Source organism: Mirounga angustirostris, unplaced genomic scaffold (genome assembly GCF_029215605.1).
Source record: "Mirounga angustirostris isolate CCGP_5_RB_7025 unplaced genomic scaffold, mMirAng1.0.hap1 SCAF_1, whole genome shotgun sequence".
NCBI lineage: Eukaryota > Metazoa > Chordata > Mammalia > Carnivora > Phocidae > Mirounga > Mirounga angustirostris.
The window spans coordinates 2,627,456-2,644,812 of NW_026991709.1; the positions used below are offsets into that span (position 1 = coordinate 2,627,456).

At 60.9% G+C, this 17,357-nt stretch overlaps 1 protein-coding gene across 1 annotated transcript in view; it reads right to left on the minus strand.

Moving 5' to 3' along the window:
- The window catches only part of AGPAT3 (1-acylglycerol-3-phosphate O-acyltransferase 3), a 153,865-nt gene extending 144,032 nt beyond the window's left edge, over window positions 1-9,833 (minus strand). Inside the window, exon 1 of the mRNA XM_045902378.3 lies at window positions 8,158-9,833. The gene's annotated coding sequence lies outside the window, so the exon portion shown is untranslated. The remainder of the gene's footprint in view (window positions 1-8,157) is intronic.
- Window positions 9,834-17,357: the final 7,524 nt, after the last annotated feature.

Below are 17,357 nucleotides of genomic sequence, written 5' to 3' on the forward strand. Positions count from 1 at the left end.
GGCAGGGTGGAGGCCCCACTGGAGGGTCCTCTCTTCCTGCCCCTCCCGTCCCACTAAGCCCAAGGGCATGGCCACATCCGGGGCAGGCTGGCCCCGGGTCCTCCAGGGTCAAGTGAGGCCCTGGCGATCCTGCGGGCAGGGCAAGGCCGGGCGGGAGAGCCTTGCTCATTTGAACAAAAAATATAAGGTGGTGGCAGAAACTCAGCCATGGGGATGAATTATACTTTATTTCAATATTCTAATAAGCCAAATAGATACCCAAAAAACTGATGAACAGAATATCAAAGCTTTCAATAAAGGCAGGATGGCGCCCTGGCCTAGCTGAGGTCTCTTCTCACTCACCTCCCGCTGACCCGGCCCTGCGACCATTAATAAGGGGGAATGGAGTCTGGAGGCCAGCAGGAGGCTCACCTCCTACCACTGTCTGCGGCTACACACCTGACAAAAGGCACACCGTGCAGGTGGATGCTACTTCAGCTAGTACTTTACTATCCCGGCAGAAAAAAGGAAGGTTTCCTCTTGCCCTGGCAACAGCCCAGCCAGTGAGAGACATTGTCACGGCCCAGCCAATGAGAGACTGTCACGGCCCAGCCAATGAGAGACTGTCACGGCCCAGCCAATGAGAGACTGTCACGGCCCAGCCAATGAGAGACAGTCTCGGCCCAGCCAATGAGAGACTGTCAGGGCCCAGCCAATGAGACTGTCAGGGCCCAGCCAATATGAGACGTCATGGCCCGCCCAGCCAATGAGAGACAGTCTCGGCCCAGCCAATGAGACTGTCACGGCCCAGCCAATGAGAGACTGTCATGGCCCAGCCAATATGAGACGTCATGGCCCAGCCAATATGAGACGTCATGGCCCGCCCAGCCAATGAGAGACAGTCTCGGCCCAGCCAATGAGACTGTCAGGGCCCAGCCAATGAGACTGTCAGGGCCCAGCCAATATGAGACGTCATGGCCCGCCCAGCCAATGAGAGACTGTCACGGCCCAGCCAATATGAGACGTCATGGCCTGCCCAGCCAATGAGAGACAGTCTCGGCCCAGCCAATGAGAGACTGTCACAGCCCAGCCAATGAGAGACAGTCACTGCCCAGCCAAAGTGAGACTGTCACAGCCCAGCCAATGAAAGACTGTCACAGCCCAGCCAATGAGAGGCCACTACACTTCCAGAGCCCAGTTTACTCCAATGGACTTTCTGTTTACAACAGCCCGAGCCCCCACCCCCTCCCATCCTCTATAAAAGAGCCTCCTCTGCGCTGTTCCGACTTGTCTACGGTGTTGCCTCAGCTAGCTGTTTGGGGGCTGCGGTTCTGTCGTCCCCAGATAAACCCATTCTTGCTGGGAAGTTAACTGGCAGTTGTGTCTCACGGTGAACAGCAGCTTGACCCCCAAAGCACGGGTGGAAGACCGGCTGCAGCCGGTGAGGTCCTCCGGTCACCGGAGTGGCGGGGTCCTTGGGAAGCAGGAGTCGGAGCCTGCCCCGGACGCCCGCAGCCGTTTCGCTGGGGGCACCCCCAGCACGCGCACACGCCCGCGCCCGCGCCCAGTGGCCCTCCCGCCGCCCCCCGGCTGCCCGCAGAGCAGAGCAGCACAGGGAGAGGTCCTCACGTGGGCAAGAGCCCGCAGAAGCCAGGGGCCCCTCTGGGCCTGGGTGGACGGTGCTCCCCGACACCAGGAGTCTGCTGTGGGCTCTCCGGGCGGCGGGGACGGCAGGTGGGCTGGGGCCAGAACTGCCCCTACCCAGAAATGGCCCACGGCCAGGGCGGTTTAGAGAGCACGGGGGCTCCGGGGGACCACGCACAGGACCGCGGCGCACAGCGTCTGGCCCCTGCCCGTCCCTTCCCGCAACCACTCCGCTCTGCCGGGATTCACTGGGCGAGTTAATTGCTATTCCAAGCACCTTCATCGCTCCAGCTCAGTCTGTTCCACTATTTATAGGCGACTACTGAAGAGCCACAAATTACTATTGTGACGCTGCTTTTACATTTCAGAGCGCTGAAGAACACAAAGGGCTGAAACCTTGGCTGACGGACCTCGTGTCTCTGGCGGGTTTGCAATAAAACTGCCTCTTTTCTCTTAAGCGACGAGTGTACTTCCAAGGCCTCTCCAAAAATATAACTTCCTTTAAATAAACTGCTCCGTCGCATTTCCCTGAGGGCGCAGGCAACTCTCCTCTCTGCTAAGCCCTGTCACCAGGGAAGGAGGGCGGCTCACACACGCAGGTTCAGCAAGCTTCCCGACTTACCCCCTCGGCTCCAGCCTCTCTGACTCCACGGCCACCCGCTGACGTCCTCCCACAGCTTGGAGGTCGGCCTCCGGGCCGCACAAGCAGGCTGGAAAAACCACCAAACACCCGATGGCTAACACTTGCCCACAGCCACTCTGTGCCCGCAGGCCTGTCAGTACTTTACACGCATTAATTTAGTGAGTCCTCACACAACCTGAGGCCGGGGCTACCGCCAATCGCAGCGCGGCAGACGGGGCCTGGCTCTCCGGCTCCCTCCCACTGCCTGGCACCCCCCGTAGGGCCGGCACCCCACCGGCAGGTAAGGTAGCCCCCTGCTTGGGCCGGAGTGCTGCTTCACCCTTAAGTCACTCGCCAGGAAGCCAGGTCAGTGCAGTCACCACGGGGATAAGGCGACGAAGCCCGCGTGCACGTGCCTTGTCCTCTCAGGGGCCAGGGGGCCCTCCTGACCGGGGCAGCCAGGTGGCAGCACGATGGAAGCCTGAGGCGGAGTTGGGCTGTGGGGGTCCTGAGCCCCTGGAGGGACCTTTGGGGAGGTACACAGGCTGGCCCTCGGGGACAGCACCTTGCGTGGGCCCAGACCCGGGCCAGAGGCTGCCGAGGTATGGGGGACAGTGTGCCAGGTGACACAGACAGAGCGCAAGCTGACCGGCCGCAGCTGCCCTGCCACCTCCCTGCCACGCTGGGTCCCGTGAGGCTGGTCCCCAGACAGCGCTTCCACCAAGAACCTCGGGCACCCCGGGAGTGACCCTCCGGAACCTCGAGACGTCTCCCCTGCCCGTGGTCAAGGAGCGAAGGGCTGTCAGGGTCGGGGAAAAAGTCCAGGCCAGCCAGCAGGTGAGGACGCGATACAAGTCTTCATCAACGCCCCCCAGCACCCAGGCTCCGGTTGTCTCGGGTGTGCCCTGAGGGGGGACCCCGAGCCGGCTCCACGGGTGTGCAGACCCGAGGGCCGAGCCTGAGACCCTGCATCGGCCAGTCCCGGGACGGAGCCTTTCATCAGCCTTCCCAGGTTCTCAAGGGGCCACCTGAGGGGCTGCAGCACTTCACCCAGACACGCCGCCCTGGCGCCCCACACCCCGCTGCTGGGTTTCGGCTCCTCTCTAGCCCGCCCCTGCCCTGAGCTTCCAGGCCCTTCTGCAGCGGCCATGCGTGAGTGGGAGCACCCCCATGTGGAGCCCCTTTCCGGAACTCTGCTAGATGTCTCAGCGGTTCGTCCCAACTCCACCTGAACGTCACTTGCCTGTGATGCACCCACGCCCACTCGGGATGACGTGTCCCCGGCAAAACCTTCTTTCTTGGGGGTTCTGTCCTGGGTCTTGGGACAGAGCCCTGAGGACTGCAGGCCCCAGGGAACCAGCAGGTGGCAGCTCTGTGGCCCTCCCCACCACCATATCCACCCCAACAGAACTTGGGTGACTTTTAGGGCCACCCCCGGGGGAAACCTGAGGCAGAGGGGTGGCGGACCCCAGCCTGGGTCTGAGGGGACACCTGGTCCGCACGTCTCTGGGCCACAGTGGCTGCTGGACACGGCCTCCAATGTGGGCCCTCAGGCAGACGGAGCTGCTTCAGGCTCCTGAGCAACGGGGGGCAGACGGCACCAAAGGAAACTGGGGGGACGCCAGCGGCAACCATGCACATGAAGGAGGCTCCACCTCACTGGGAACGCAGGACCCTCGTGAGGCCCGTCACGCGTCCCAGGCCGGCCAGGGCCCAGCACCTGCTGAGCACCAGGGAGACAGGGGCCCTCGCCTGCCCATGCTGGGCGTCAGGAGGGATGGCTTCCCTGCGGGGCCAAGGCGGGAAGGGACTGGGCAGACGCCGCGCACGGGGACAGCAAGTGTCGGAGTCGGGGGAGAGGGCAAGCCACATTCCCCCGGCGGAGCCTCAGCGTGCTGCCGGCGGGGGGCCCAGTAGAGGGCGGCCAGCTCTCCTGCACACACACGTGCGCTCACGCACACACACCATGGTCCTTCTGCACTTCAACCGTGGACGTGTTCCTATGGACCCAAGCAAAGTATGAACACAAATGCATTTGTACACGAGTCATGGTGCCCCCCCAAACCATGGTCACCCTGTGAGGTCCCTGGGACCACAGCCCTGTGTCTGCCAGGCCCAGGGTCCCCCGGGTCAAGGCCCTGATGCCACCCACACCCTTGCTGGTCCCAGGGAGGAGGTGTCCCAGGCCGTTCATGGCAGCACAGACCAGGGCTGTGGGCAATCCTGGCTGTCCAGGCGGCTCTCCAGCGAGGGGAGGAGTATGTGAACCCACGGGGCTCCGTGTGGCTACAAGCCACGGATCAGACGTACCTACCACGCACAGGCAACGGGACTCAACCAATGCCCCTGCACCCCACGGACACAGCCAGCCAGGCCCGGCTGTGGGACACCCTGGGGCCAAGGGCCCGGGCTTCACGAGATAAACGGTAAGAAGAGGCGGATGGAGCTACAGCCCGAAGAGAAGCGGCGCACTTTGAAGCTAAGAGTCAGGGGGCCAGTTCGGTGGTTCCCAGTAAGCCCGGCAGAGTCACCACGGGGCACAGGAACCCACTTGGCGAACACCAGACGAAGTGAACCATTCCAGGTTCACAGCAGCGCCACCAACAGATGAAGGGACAAGCACAGCTCAGTCCACCTGCACGGTGTTGTGTCACTCGGCCACAAGCAGGGGGGAAGCACTGACCCCCCACGACGAGCGTGGGCCTCGAGGCCACGATGAGTAGCCAGAGGAGCCAGGCACAAAGGGCCACGGAGTGTGCGCTTCCATTTACAAGAATGTGCAGCACTGACAAGTCCGTGGAGACCGAGAGAGGATCGGGGGCGCCAAGGGCGGGGGGGGGCGAGCGCCGACGGGTGCCGGTTCCTCTGGGGTGATGGGCACATTCGAACCGGACACGATGACTGTGCAGGCAGGTGTCCTCGAGGCCGCTAATGGTGAATCACAGGTTGTATTTACCAGCCCAAGAATGGTCTGAACTGTGACGGGAACGACTGACTACACTGGAGGCTCTAGGAGGCGTGGTTGGGCGGTGACCCCATTCAAACACACAGGCGGTGGTAACTGTGCAAGTCGGGACAGCCCTTATTTGGCGGGGGGCACATGGGGGTGCTTCCGGGGGCCACGGGGTGCTACTGACCCGGCTGGGGTCCCCTTGTGATCGCAGGAAGCCACACACTGCCTCTGAGTGGTTTTCTCTACCTGGCTTCTGGGGCGGACAGACTCAAACACACACACTCTATGCGACCCCCCCAAGGGTCAGGGCACAGTGGCCGTCTCGGCCATGACCGGGGTGCCGGTGCTGGCTGCGGGGAAGAGAGGGTGAAAGTCACCTAACAGTGAGAATGTATACGTTTCCCTCCAGGTCAGGTCTGGAAGCAGCAGGCTGCCCGGCAGGGTCCAACCCTCCCTCCAGGGTCCTGTCCCGGCGACTCCTCAGCCTGCACCCCCAGGAGAGCACCAGGAGTGTGCACGGAGCACGGGTAAGTTACCTAGGGCCCGGCCCCAGGGCAAGAGTACGTTGTGTGTAGATTCAGACTTCCCGTTTGCATAAACTAGAACAGAATGATTTATAGTTAAAATGATTTCAATTTTACAAAATAACCTAACCAATTAATACGTTGGTCTCACGTAAATGCTTGGCTTTTTAAACATCTCATTTCCAAATCCCTACGGGGTGACAATAAAGTGAAAATCATGAAAATAGGATTTTCACCTTCCCCCTTTTCACAGTTTCTTTGAAGAACCAGGTTGCCCATCCTGTGGATTCCCCACTTGTGTCACCGAGCGTGTCCTTCTGTCCCCAGCGTCTGTGAACTGGTCTTGGCTCTGTAGGTTTAACCCGATTCAGGTTCTTCCCTCTCCTTCTGGGCAAGATGCCCTCGCAGGCGGCGGTGTGTTCCTCTACCAGGAGCCACATGTCTGCTTGTTTCTGTTTTGTGGGGTCAGCACCGCGGGTTTTCACCACCTGGATCCCTTGACCCGGTCGGGGCTGCACGATGGAGGCCACCCTTCCTTCCTCATCTATTCTTTCTCTAAAGTCGCCCTCCTGGCCTCTGGACCACCCTCCTGGCAGGAGCGGGTCTGGGAGCACCTGGATGGGAAGGGCAGGGTCGGGGCGTGACTCCTGCCCTTCATTAATCCTTTTCCAAAGGACAAACGGGGTCCCCAGCACCCTCCAAAGTCCTCAGTGACGTACTTCCTCCGCCATCTGATGGCTCCGCCCCGTGGCAGCTCGCGCCCTCGTGACACCTCCTGACAGCCTGAGTGCTGGCCGGGGCCCGGCGTGGCACTGCCAACACAACACCCGTCCCTGGAAACGTGACGTCCAAGCTCCCACGCTGCACCTGCCCACGGGCGTGGTGGGACACAAATGGTGGGGAGAGCGCGTGGGGTGGGCGGGGGCTGCACAGGGAGGGGTGGAGACCATCCCGTCGGAGAGGGGAGCATTTGGCTCATCCTGACCCTGAGATGAAGCTAACTCCTGGTGACATTTTGCCTCCTGCTTTCTTTGCTCTGGGGACACGGGGCTGCTGGGGGGTTAGAATGTGGGGAGACCCACCCCTCCTTCTGCCCCATGCACACGGACACAGCCTGGTGTTTTCTAATAAAAGGTTGAGGGGCGCCTGGGTGGCTCAGTGGGTTTAGCGTCTGAGTCTTGTCAGCTCAGGTTGTGATCTCAGGGTCGTGGGATCGAGCCCTGGGTCAGGCTCCATGCTCAGCGGGGAGTCTGCTTGGGATTCCCTCTCCCTCTGCCCCTCCCCCGCTTCAGGCGCACACGCACACTCGCTCTAAAAAGGAAAAAAATTGTTGAGCTTTCTGGAGAGCAAACCATGGCACAAGTTATGTAAGGTGTGTTGTGGTTTGGGGACGTGGAGTTTCACAAAAACTGCCTTCCATTTTATGCTAGAGTCTGCAAGTGTCCATCTGATCACTGCTAGAGAGGGGACAACAATCCCCAGAAGGACGCTGAGAAATGCGTTACTATTTTCACCATCGCTGCAGCGGCCAAGGTACTTTTCCTGAGGGCTCCTGACGTAACTCTCGGTCTGCAGACCTCTGGGCGCACTCCTCAGACCTCAGTGCCTGTTCTGGACTGAACCGCGTGCCCCCCAAACTCACAGGTCCGAGTCCTGACCCCCAGCACTTCAGGATGCAACTGCACCCAGAGGTACAGGTGGTTCAGTTAAAACAGGGTCACAGGGTGGGTCTTAACCCGATCGGACCGGTGTCCCCATGAGCAGAGGGGATGAGGACACAGACACACAGAGGGACGAGCACATGAGGACGCGGGAGAAGACATGTCCACGCGCCCAGGCAAGGCCTCGAGAGGAGCCAGCCCTGCCCACAGCTGATCTCGGACCTCCCGCTCCAGCCCTGGGACAGAGCACGCTGCCGTGGTTTGAGCCTGGGTCTGCGCATTGGTTAAGACAGCCCGAGTGGACGGACAGCGCTCCTCCCCGCTGGCTGCCCCCGGCCGAGGACACTGCCCCAAGCAGCTGCTTGACTCGGCTCTGCCCCCTCCGGGATCTGTGAAAGGTGACCTCCCCAGACGGCCCCTCACCTGCCACAGCCAACCCCTCAACCCACTCTGCCTTCCCCAAACCCCAGCTCTTCCTCCACTGGAACGTGAGCTCCCAGACAATGGAGCCAGGCGCGTGGTGGGCCCTCTGCGGAGGCGCACACCGGGGCTCCATGCCAGGGACAGCCCACGGCACAGCGGCACAAAGCTCCTGTCCCGGGGCCCGCACACAGACGGCCTGCATCTGGGCTAATGCCCGGCCGTCGCCGGCTCAACATCCTTCATTTTAAAGAGAGGCCCCATACGTTAATTTTGCACAGGGCCCCACAAATCCTGCAGCCGGTCCTGCCTCTGGGACCCCCCCACCCCATTCCAGACATGGGCCCCACATACCTTGAACATCCTCACCAAGGTCTTACGCGCACTTCATGGCCAGTGATTGATTCCAAGGCGGGGTGGGGGGACCCAGTCCAAACAACGGGACCCAGCTTCGCGACAGGCCCAGCTCTGTGGCTCGTTGGTGCTCCAGAGCTCTGGGGGTGCCAGGCAGAACGTCCTGGCTACTCCTCGCTGCCCTCCCGCTGCCCTCCCACCTTCTGGGGGCAGCAGGACGAGAATCCCCGACTCAGGCTCTGCTTCCAAGCAGATGACTCACTGATGACTGCCCCAATTGGCTGCAGGCCAATGCCGGCGCCACATCCACCCTGGGCCGCAGGCTTCAGCCCCGGTTCACAGAGAGAGCGGGAGCCTCCCACGGCGACCCGAAACCTGGGCAGGGCCCCCTGGACGCCTCGCCCACACGTCACAGGTTCCAGTCCCGACTGGAAGCTGGCCTCCAGCTGACAGCAGCTCCAGGTTCCTCCCACACCAGCCCCTGCTCCTCCCTGCCAGGACTCCTTGGGAACCCTGAGGAATGCCAGCCTCCAGCTCCTTCAGAGACACACGCAGGTGCCTCGAGCACAGCAGAAAACCTGCAGGAGTCCTGGGGCTGGGGGCCTGTCAGCGCTGCACGGACAGCCAGGCATCAGCCCCACTTACGACTCCTCACCCTTGTCAGAAGTCTACCCCAAGTAAAGGGGAAGACGATGCTTCCTGCTTTGAAACCTCACGTCGGGGAGACTGGACGCACCGCCTGCCCCACCCAGGGTCTCCCGTTCATGTGCCGTGGGCCCGGGAGTTCTGTGGGAGGGACCGGGTGGCCAGCAGCAGGCCCCTCCAGACAGAGCGTCTCCGAGCCGGTGAGCGAGGGCGAGCGGAGCCCCAGCACGGCTGCTTGGTGAAGGGACAGGGGCCTGCCCAGCAGTGACCTCACCTGAGGCCTGCACCACCTCCAGATTTCCCCCGAGGCGAGGGCCACTGAATCCCGTCTCCTGTTTCAGCCAGCCTGAGTCTGGCTTCAGTTAGTCGAAGCATTCCAAATCAACATGTCGCTCCCGAAACCCAAGCACATCACCGATTCACATCAGGGCAGAACGTAGTACATAAATAATTACAAAAAGACAGCCTTGACCGTCCAGCAAGCTGCCACAGACACGGGGCTGGGAAGCGGAAGGTAGGGCTGCCTCGCCCCTCAGAAGCCTCCACACATGATACAAACTCAGGGACCCCCAAGGCCCAATCCACCCAACACTGAAACAGCCGAGTCTGCTTCCCGCCCAGGAAAGATCTGGAAGAGAGGATTCAGGACCATTCAGACTGGCACAAAGCAAAGGGGCTCTGAGAAAAGGCGTCAGGTCGGGGCTGTTCCCCTTGGGAACACGGGCTGAGAGAAGCAGGGGCCTGGCCCGGTGGGCAGGGGGCCCTCGGAAGCAGAGCTGTGGGTGTGCAGGGCTCAGGGCTCAGGCCTCAGCAGGGAGAATGGGCAGGGGGATGGTTTCTCCACATCTGGGTGACCCAGGGCCTTTAAGCAAGACAGGGCGTTCTGGGGGCCCCTGGGTGGCTCAGTCGTTAAGCATCTGCCTTCGGCTCAGGTCACGATGCCAGGGTCCTGAGATCGAGCCCCACAGTGGGCTCCCTGCTCAGCGGGAAGCCTATTCTCCCTCTCCCACTACCCCTGCTTGTGTTCCCTCTCTGTCAAATAAATAAACAAAAATCTTAAAAAAAAAAAAAAAGACAAGGCGTTCTGTTCTTCAACAGGAGGGCTGCCAAGAGCCATAATGACTGGATTGTCCTCCCTCTCAGGGTGCAAGGGCAGACACACCCCAGGGCAAGGCCCACGCCACTCAAGTGCCAAGAAGGAAATGGGGTCCTGGGGTGTGCCCAAGGGATTACCCAACCCGAGAAGTGCTGGCTCAGCCCCTGGGAGTGGTCTGGCCCTCCAGCATGGAAGGCAGGATTCACTCCCCAGAAAGGAGCCAGCCCAGGAACTAACCCACCACGGAAGAGACAGGACCAGCCACAGGCACTCAGTTACACGCTTGTCCCCCTGCCCCCCGGGTGGCCCAGGCACCACGTGTCAGGAGCTCCTAGGGCGCCCTGACACACTGAGGGCTGGTGACGCCGAGCTGAGTCAACCCTGTCCCTGGCCACAGGATGCTCTGCGGTGCAGGGTGAGGGCACACAGGGAAAGGCAGATGGTGGGGCGGGGCGACCAGGCTGTGCACAAGGTGGGGTGATGAGGTGACCCAGAACGCCCCCTCTCCACCCCCTGCCCCGTTGCCCAGCACAACCCCTGGACCCTGGCCAGGGAAATCCGCGGCACTGCCAAGCAAGGCGGAGTGCTTTGGGTGTCCAGGGAGTTTGGGGCCACTCTCTGGCTTAGTCAATCCTAACTGCCCCCCACCCCCGCAACATTCCAGTATTTTCGATCCCTTTCACTCTGGCAATCCTCCCAGAGCAGGAATTTTCCGGGGGCAGGAAAGGGACGGGGCCAAGCTCTGAAGTATAAGACTCAGGAGAGAGAAGGCCTGGACTTGGGGACTGTGGGGGCAGGATGCTTAGTCAGCCCCAGCATGTGTGGGCCTGTCCTAATCAGGCAGGCTAGAGTGCAGAGAAGAGGATGGAGGAATGGATGGGAGCCGAGTGGCCGTGGGCACCGGCCAGGAGCTGCGGACAACCAGCAAGAACAAGAGACCTCAGGCCCCCAGCTGCCAAGAACTGAACTCTGCCAGCCACCAGTGGGCTGGGACGGGGACCCCACACCTCACCTGTGACAGCAGCCCTGCCCTCACCTCAACTTCAGCACGTGAGACCCTGAGCAGGAGCCCGCAGGGCTGCGCCCTGGCGCCCGACCTCAGCACTGCGGTCCCAGCCCCCGAGTGTGCAAGACTGAATGAGCATTTACAGAGAAAAGCAGAGAGAAGAAGGGAGGAAAGAAACAAGAGGGAAGGGGGTGACCGCAGGGAGGGGCAGTGAGCCGGACTGCCGGGGACCCGCGGGGAGTGCAGGCCACTGCAAAGAACCGAATGTCGTTACTCAGAATCCCACGGTGCAGGTTCCTAAGTGCGGCGGGCGCACGCTCGGAAGAGAGGAGGTGTCCACAGTGCCCCCATAAGCAAGGCCCCGCAGGGGGCGAGAACCTAGCGCGGCCACCCAGGGCCCCGTCAAACTACACAAAGGAGCCGCGGCGTGCCCGCCTGCTGGGTGCGCTGGCTACGCACCGCTGACCCAGCCCTCGGGCTGACTCCCCTTTCTTCCCATGCTGTGTGGCCACCCATCAGGCTGCCCGGCTGTGCAAATAAGCGGCGGGGGCAGGGGTTGTGACCCACGGGCAAACCGTAAAGTCCGGAGGCCCTGCCGCCCCACCCCGGGAAAGGACAGGGGTAAGGCTGGTTCCCCACAGCTTTCTGCCTGGGGCTCTACCCACACTCCTGGGTTTCCAGAAATGGGGTGCTGGCAGCAGGGACACCCCGTGGAGCCAACGGAAATCACCGACCCCACCCACAGGCAGACGAGGTGGTTAGGGACCCACCCGAGGGGGGACCAGGGCACCTTTCCCTCGCCCACCTCAGACGGGAGGGCACTGGCTACGTCGGCAGGAGCACCCACCCCACCACCCCCAAACCTGGCTTCCAACAGGCCCTGGGGGCCACACCTCTCCTTTGCCTGCACATCAGCCTCCGACCCTATGAATCCAGAGACTTCCAAGAGGCAGGCAGGGCGGCAAGCCTTGGGGCCACAGGCGCCACAGATTTCCCCAGGCCCATCTGCCAAGTGTGTAGGGCTGCCTGCCCACCTTCACGCTCCGCCTTCGAGGTCTGCAGCGCCAGCCAAGAGGGCCCTGGGCAGGGATGCACATTCTTCCTGGGGCCTGCTTCCCAGCCATTGGCAGTGAAGAGTCTGCAGCCTCCAGGAGAGGGACGAGCGCGGGGTACAGAGCCTGGAGCTCTGCCAGTCACCCCTGGAGGGAGGGGCCTGGGCAGCCCAGAAAGGAAGCCCCCACATTGGCCTCACCTGTGGGGCCAGGCAGGCTGGAGGTGAGAAACCAGGCTCGAAGGACCCCGACCTGCGTCCAGCCTGGGGCCTGGAGGACAAAACAGGCTACTGGGCCAACTGGGCTGGGTGAGGATCCATGCAACCATCCCCATCGGACAGACTCAGAGCCCTGCTCACCCACCCGGGGCACAGGAGACAGTGCCAAGAAAAAGAACAAGATGGGGCTTTAGCCACTGGCCAGTGGGACAGCATTCCTGATGACCTGGCCGGGAGGGACTAGAGATGTAATCCAAGGACCAAGGGCGCCCCCAGAGGCAGCTGGTGGGACTGCACCCGCTCCCTGTGGCAGGTCCCAGGGCAATGGGAGCGGATGAGCGAGAGGACATGGGGGAGAAGCAGGGGAAGCAGACATCCCAAGGGGCCACCCAAGGAGGCTGGGCTGCCCTCCCTGGACCTCCACCCTGCCCTTCACCCACACAAGGATGGAGGGCTCCACGTAAACAAGGCCACTCCACAGAGGACACCGCCATGGGGGAGGACGCCGTGGAGAGAAGACACCATGGGGTTAACACGTGAGGAAACAGGTTACTTTACAGATAAGAATTGCCACGGTTCTTCAATCGTCTCTTCCGTAAAGGGCAGGTGGGTGATGAACAGGATGAGGACAAGTAAGTGGGTGGAGAGAGGTGAGATGACAGGACAGAGGACTGGGAGGTGGGGAAGTAGGGATGACAGGCAGATACACAGGTAAGTAGAGGCTCAAGAGGTGGACAGACGACGGAGACGTGAGTGTGACTTTGCATGCACGCCCACACGTCACGCCGCAGGAACAGAGCCATCTGCGCTGCAACCTCAGAGTGCACGCGTCCGGCTGACCGGCAGCTCAGAGCGAAGAAACTCCCCTCGGAGAGGGATGGGCCATGGCAGCCGCCGGCGTGCCGCGAGACTGGGCTTCGGAGGGGAGTCTCAGGGTGCCCGGGAACGGCTGCTGCAGGAAGACAAGGCACCGCTGGACACAGCTCCCTCCAGCCAAATCCGGCTCGGGAAAGAAAATCAGCCCAATTTACAAGCTAAGTGGCCCCTTTCAGTAGAGTCTCCAAGCCTGCCCACTGCTGAAGTCAGCTGGTTGGCGCGTTCTCTTCACAGTAGAAAGGTCATTTGGGGAAACGTTTCCAGCTGGGATTTAACTGGCCCTTACAGGCTAAGGACTGGGACCGGGAGCCTCAGTCCTTCCCACAGTGACAGGGCGGGCAGCATGTGGATGCCCCCTGGGGCCCTCCTCTTTCTTTGCAGGCTACGTGCCACAGGATGGGCCCCCGCCATCTGCCCCTCCAGCGCACCCAGCTGTCCATCAGCCACCATGGTCGGGGTTCTGCATCCTGCCGCCCATTTGGGGAACTTCTGGGCTGAGGATGAGGAGAGTCCTTTGCTGCCAGGCCCCTAGTGATTAAGAGGCTATTTTTATAAGGCAGTGTGTGAAAAGCCATCAATCAGAGAGCGTCCCAACCCGGGGCTGCTGGCAAGACTGTCCCCAAGTCCACCCTCTATCCCACTACCAGAGGGACAGGTGCAAAACCGCCCTGGCCGGTCACTCCCCTGCATGAACCTCCAGCAAACACCAGCCCCTCCTCACCTGCCGGCCCTCACCCCAACAAGACCCCCTCCCTTGCATCCCTGATGTCTCTTTGGCCTGGGCAAAAGCTGCCCCCTGCTTTGCCCCCTCAACCCCACCCAGGGCCTGACTCCCTCCTGGTCGTGGCTAAAATGGAAGGGGGTCAGAGGTCACAGTAGTGCTTGATGAGAAGCTAACTTAGAGGACCCCCAGGCAGACACAAGCCCTCTGGTAATTCAAGGCTGTGCTGTCCTTGACCCTCCTCAGCAAGCCAAGGACAAAGCTTGAACTCTGGTGACCCGGGGTTGGTAGCCGAGAGCCCATGGCCCAGGGGCAGTCTCTGGGCACCAGGACGGAAGCTGTGGTCCTATGTGTGCCAACACAGAGGCGGCACAGGGATCCCCAGATGCCCCCTACGTAACCACTGAACTCGAGCTCCTGTGCCCAGAAGAGACACTGAAGCAGAGCTGGAGTAACCACAAAACTGTAAATCACGTTTGCTACAGGAATTTGTTGTCACCTCGGACACAAGCCGTATTTGTTCTAGACCCTTTAGTTGTTCAAGGAAACGATCAATTAATCTATTAGCCTTGTGATCAGTCACCCACCACCACCCCACGGTGGGGGCTCCTACTGGTCCGAAAGCTTCACACAGGCTTTCTCCCCAAGTTAAAGGAAGCCCCCAGGATGGGGTTTCTTTTGGGGATGAGTGAAAATGTCCTAAATGGACTGTGGTGATGGACTCAGAGAACCCCTGAACCGCATACTCTAAATAGGCAAACTGAACAGCCTATAAAGCACATGTGTGTAAAGCTGTTTCAGAACAAAACAAGACAAAGGGACCCCAGAAGACCCTCACCCACACCAGCCCCTCCTGAGCCGGGCAGGGCTGTACCCTCCACATCAGCGTCCTGGGAGAAGCAGCTGGTCCCAGAGCTGAGGATTCTTGCCGTAACAAAGGTGACAGGTGGTGGGTGCTCCCCACCAAGAAGCCGGCCTGACGTCTCCCACTGGCCCAAATGGGACATGCAATTAAAACAAGTAACAGTAACGGATTATAACCTACTGGATAAAACAGGAAACAATGAGCCACCAACACAAGTCACTCAAGGAGTGAATGGAGAGTTTGATGAGAAACTGGGTACTGGGGCTCCGGAGCCCCTCAGCACGTACACCGTCAACCCCCAAGGGAAGGGGCCACATTCACAAGAACCCTCTGTACCAAAGCCAGCAGGAAGCCGAGGCCCAGGCAGGACAGAGAACCAGCTTCGCTTCTGACTCCTGCATCCCCTGCGTCTAGACGAGAGGAGCCACCAGACGCCCGCAGTGGGGATGACGTACAAGACCGCCAGCCTGAGATCCACCCAGCGTCCAGGTCCTGGATGTGAGGCAGAGATGGAGGACCTAGTTCAAGGGACTAAAGAGTAAGGAGAATGTGATGCAGGAGACTCCAGATGGGGCCCCAGGGCCACAGAGGGCATCACCAAACAGACCAGAGGGTTGGATGGCACTGAGGTGCCCATGCTAATTTCTCAAACTCGATGGCTGTGCCGTAGGTGAGAGACTTATAGAAAATGTTCCCTAAGTTACTCCAAGGAGTCACCTGCCGGGGCCCGTCAGCCAGGTCCACAAGGGACAGGCAGGGGCGGGGTGGGACAGCCAGCGCTGTGCACCCCTGCGCAGGGACGAGGCAAGCTCTCCACAGCCATGAGCAGACGGCACTCTCAGCCCGTCAGTCCGCTCCGACCGGCTGTGCCACCGTGGTGACGAGAGCTCACGGGGTGAGCGGCACGGGGAGCCCTCGCCTGACGCCACACCCCGTCCCCGGAGGTGGGAACCATCCAGAACCGCGGTCACCTGCCACCGGCCTCACATCCCGCGCCTGGGTCCACACCCAAGGAGGGCGTGTCCACGCGGGGGTCTGCAGCGGCCCCACTCACCATGACCGACAGGTGGGGAAGCGCCCCAAACAGGTGCTACAGGCGCCCCGCTCTGTGGAAGGTCGCGTTACCCCACTTCACGCTTGTGAAAGACCTACCTCACTACCTGTTTTTGCAGATCAATCTGAAGATTTCCACTTCTAGGTGGAAAAGGCGAAAAGCGAAAACCGCGTCCAGCGGCGGGTGTGCAGTGAGCCGCCATGCAGGCGGCGGACTGCACCCGAGCAGCGAGCGCGGCCCCCCACCTCCTGCCCCGCGAACCACCCGCAGCATCTCAGCCTCCGGCCCCGGGGCTCTCGGCTGCGTCCCTGAGCATCTGGGCTTGATCTCGACTGATTTTGTGTGTCCATTAGCTAAACATGTCCTGGGGATCAGAAGAGCCTGGGAGAAGTGATTTTTGGGGTCTGGGAATGCTCAGAAGTTTTCCACGTAAACTAACGGCACTTGCTTCTTCGCCTTATGTCGTCTCGGCTTACGGAGGGTTTCACAGGAGCGTGGTGCTTTTGGATGGCAGGGGGAGACTGAGAATCCACACAACAGAGTATCACTCAGCCACACGGGCAATGAAATCCTGATGCGTGCGACAAACACAGATAAACACTGGAAACACGCTACGTGAGAAAAGCTGCACACGAAGACCCACGTGGTGGGATTCCATCTACATGAGAGTCCAGAATCGGGACATCTGTGCGGACACAAAGTGGGTGTCAGCTGGGGTCGGGGGCCAGGAGGGGACAGCTCAAGGACGGCGGTCTCTCAGGACGAAATGGTCAAACACGGATTCTGGCGATGGCTACACAGCTCTGTACTGAGAACTATGGACCTGTTCGCGTGACACGAGGGACTTGTGAGGCGCATGAATGACAGCTCAATAAAACGGTTTTAGAAAAAGAACGCACAGGGAAATAAACAGGACACCTGCTCCTGGACACAGGCTCTCCTGGGGGCAAGGGCTGGTGGTCACCCTCCATTTCCTCTTGAGGCTTCCCTGCTCTGCCCAAGGACAGCGCGTGCTGATGGGGGACAGAGGGGATGCCGCCAGTCAGACACAGGGGGGCCACAAGCCATCCCAGCCTGCCAGCGTGCCCAGTCACGGTGTCCACACAGCATGGTCGGGGAGGGAAGGACCACAGTGTGGCCTGAGAATGGCCTAGAACCCAACACTCAGGAAGCCACGAACACTCTGGTTTGAGGACGGCAGTCAGGTAGAACTTATGTTTTTTCAGAAATTTCTAGTGTGCTTGTTTCCTTAATTTTTTGACCGAAGAAATTTCAACCAAAACAATAAAGCATCTGTCCCCGTCACACACAGAAAAGGCAGGAACAGCAATGGGACCCCGGCCCGGGGCGCCACCGGAGAAGACTTGGGGGCTCAGCGTGTCCACCAGGCCACCGAGCTTTACTGAGCTCGGCCCACCAGCTGTGCTGGGCAGGCCGGTTCTGCCCAATCACTTTGGAGAACAGAAACTATGACCTCCAGGAGAGGAGTAAGCCTCCACCCGAGCCCCAGCCAGTCCCAGGGGCCCCCGCCTCTGTCCACCCAGCTGATGGAAAGGGGGTCACCAAGCGCCACTCCCCCAGCATGCTGCAAGGCGTTAGGAACTGGGGTTCAGCCAAAGCCCGGATGGGCCTTTAGCTGGGCTCACCCACACACCTCAGCCCAGCAG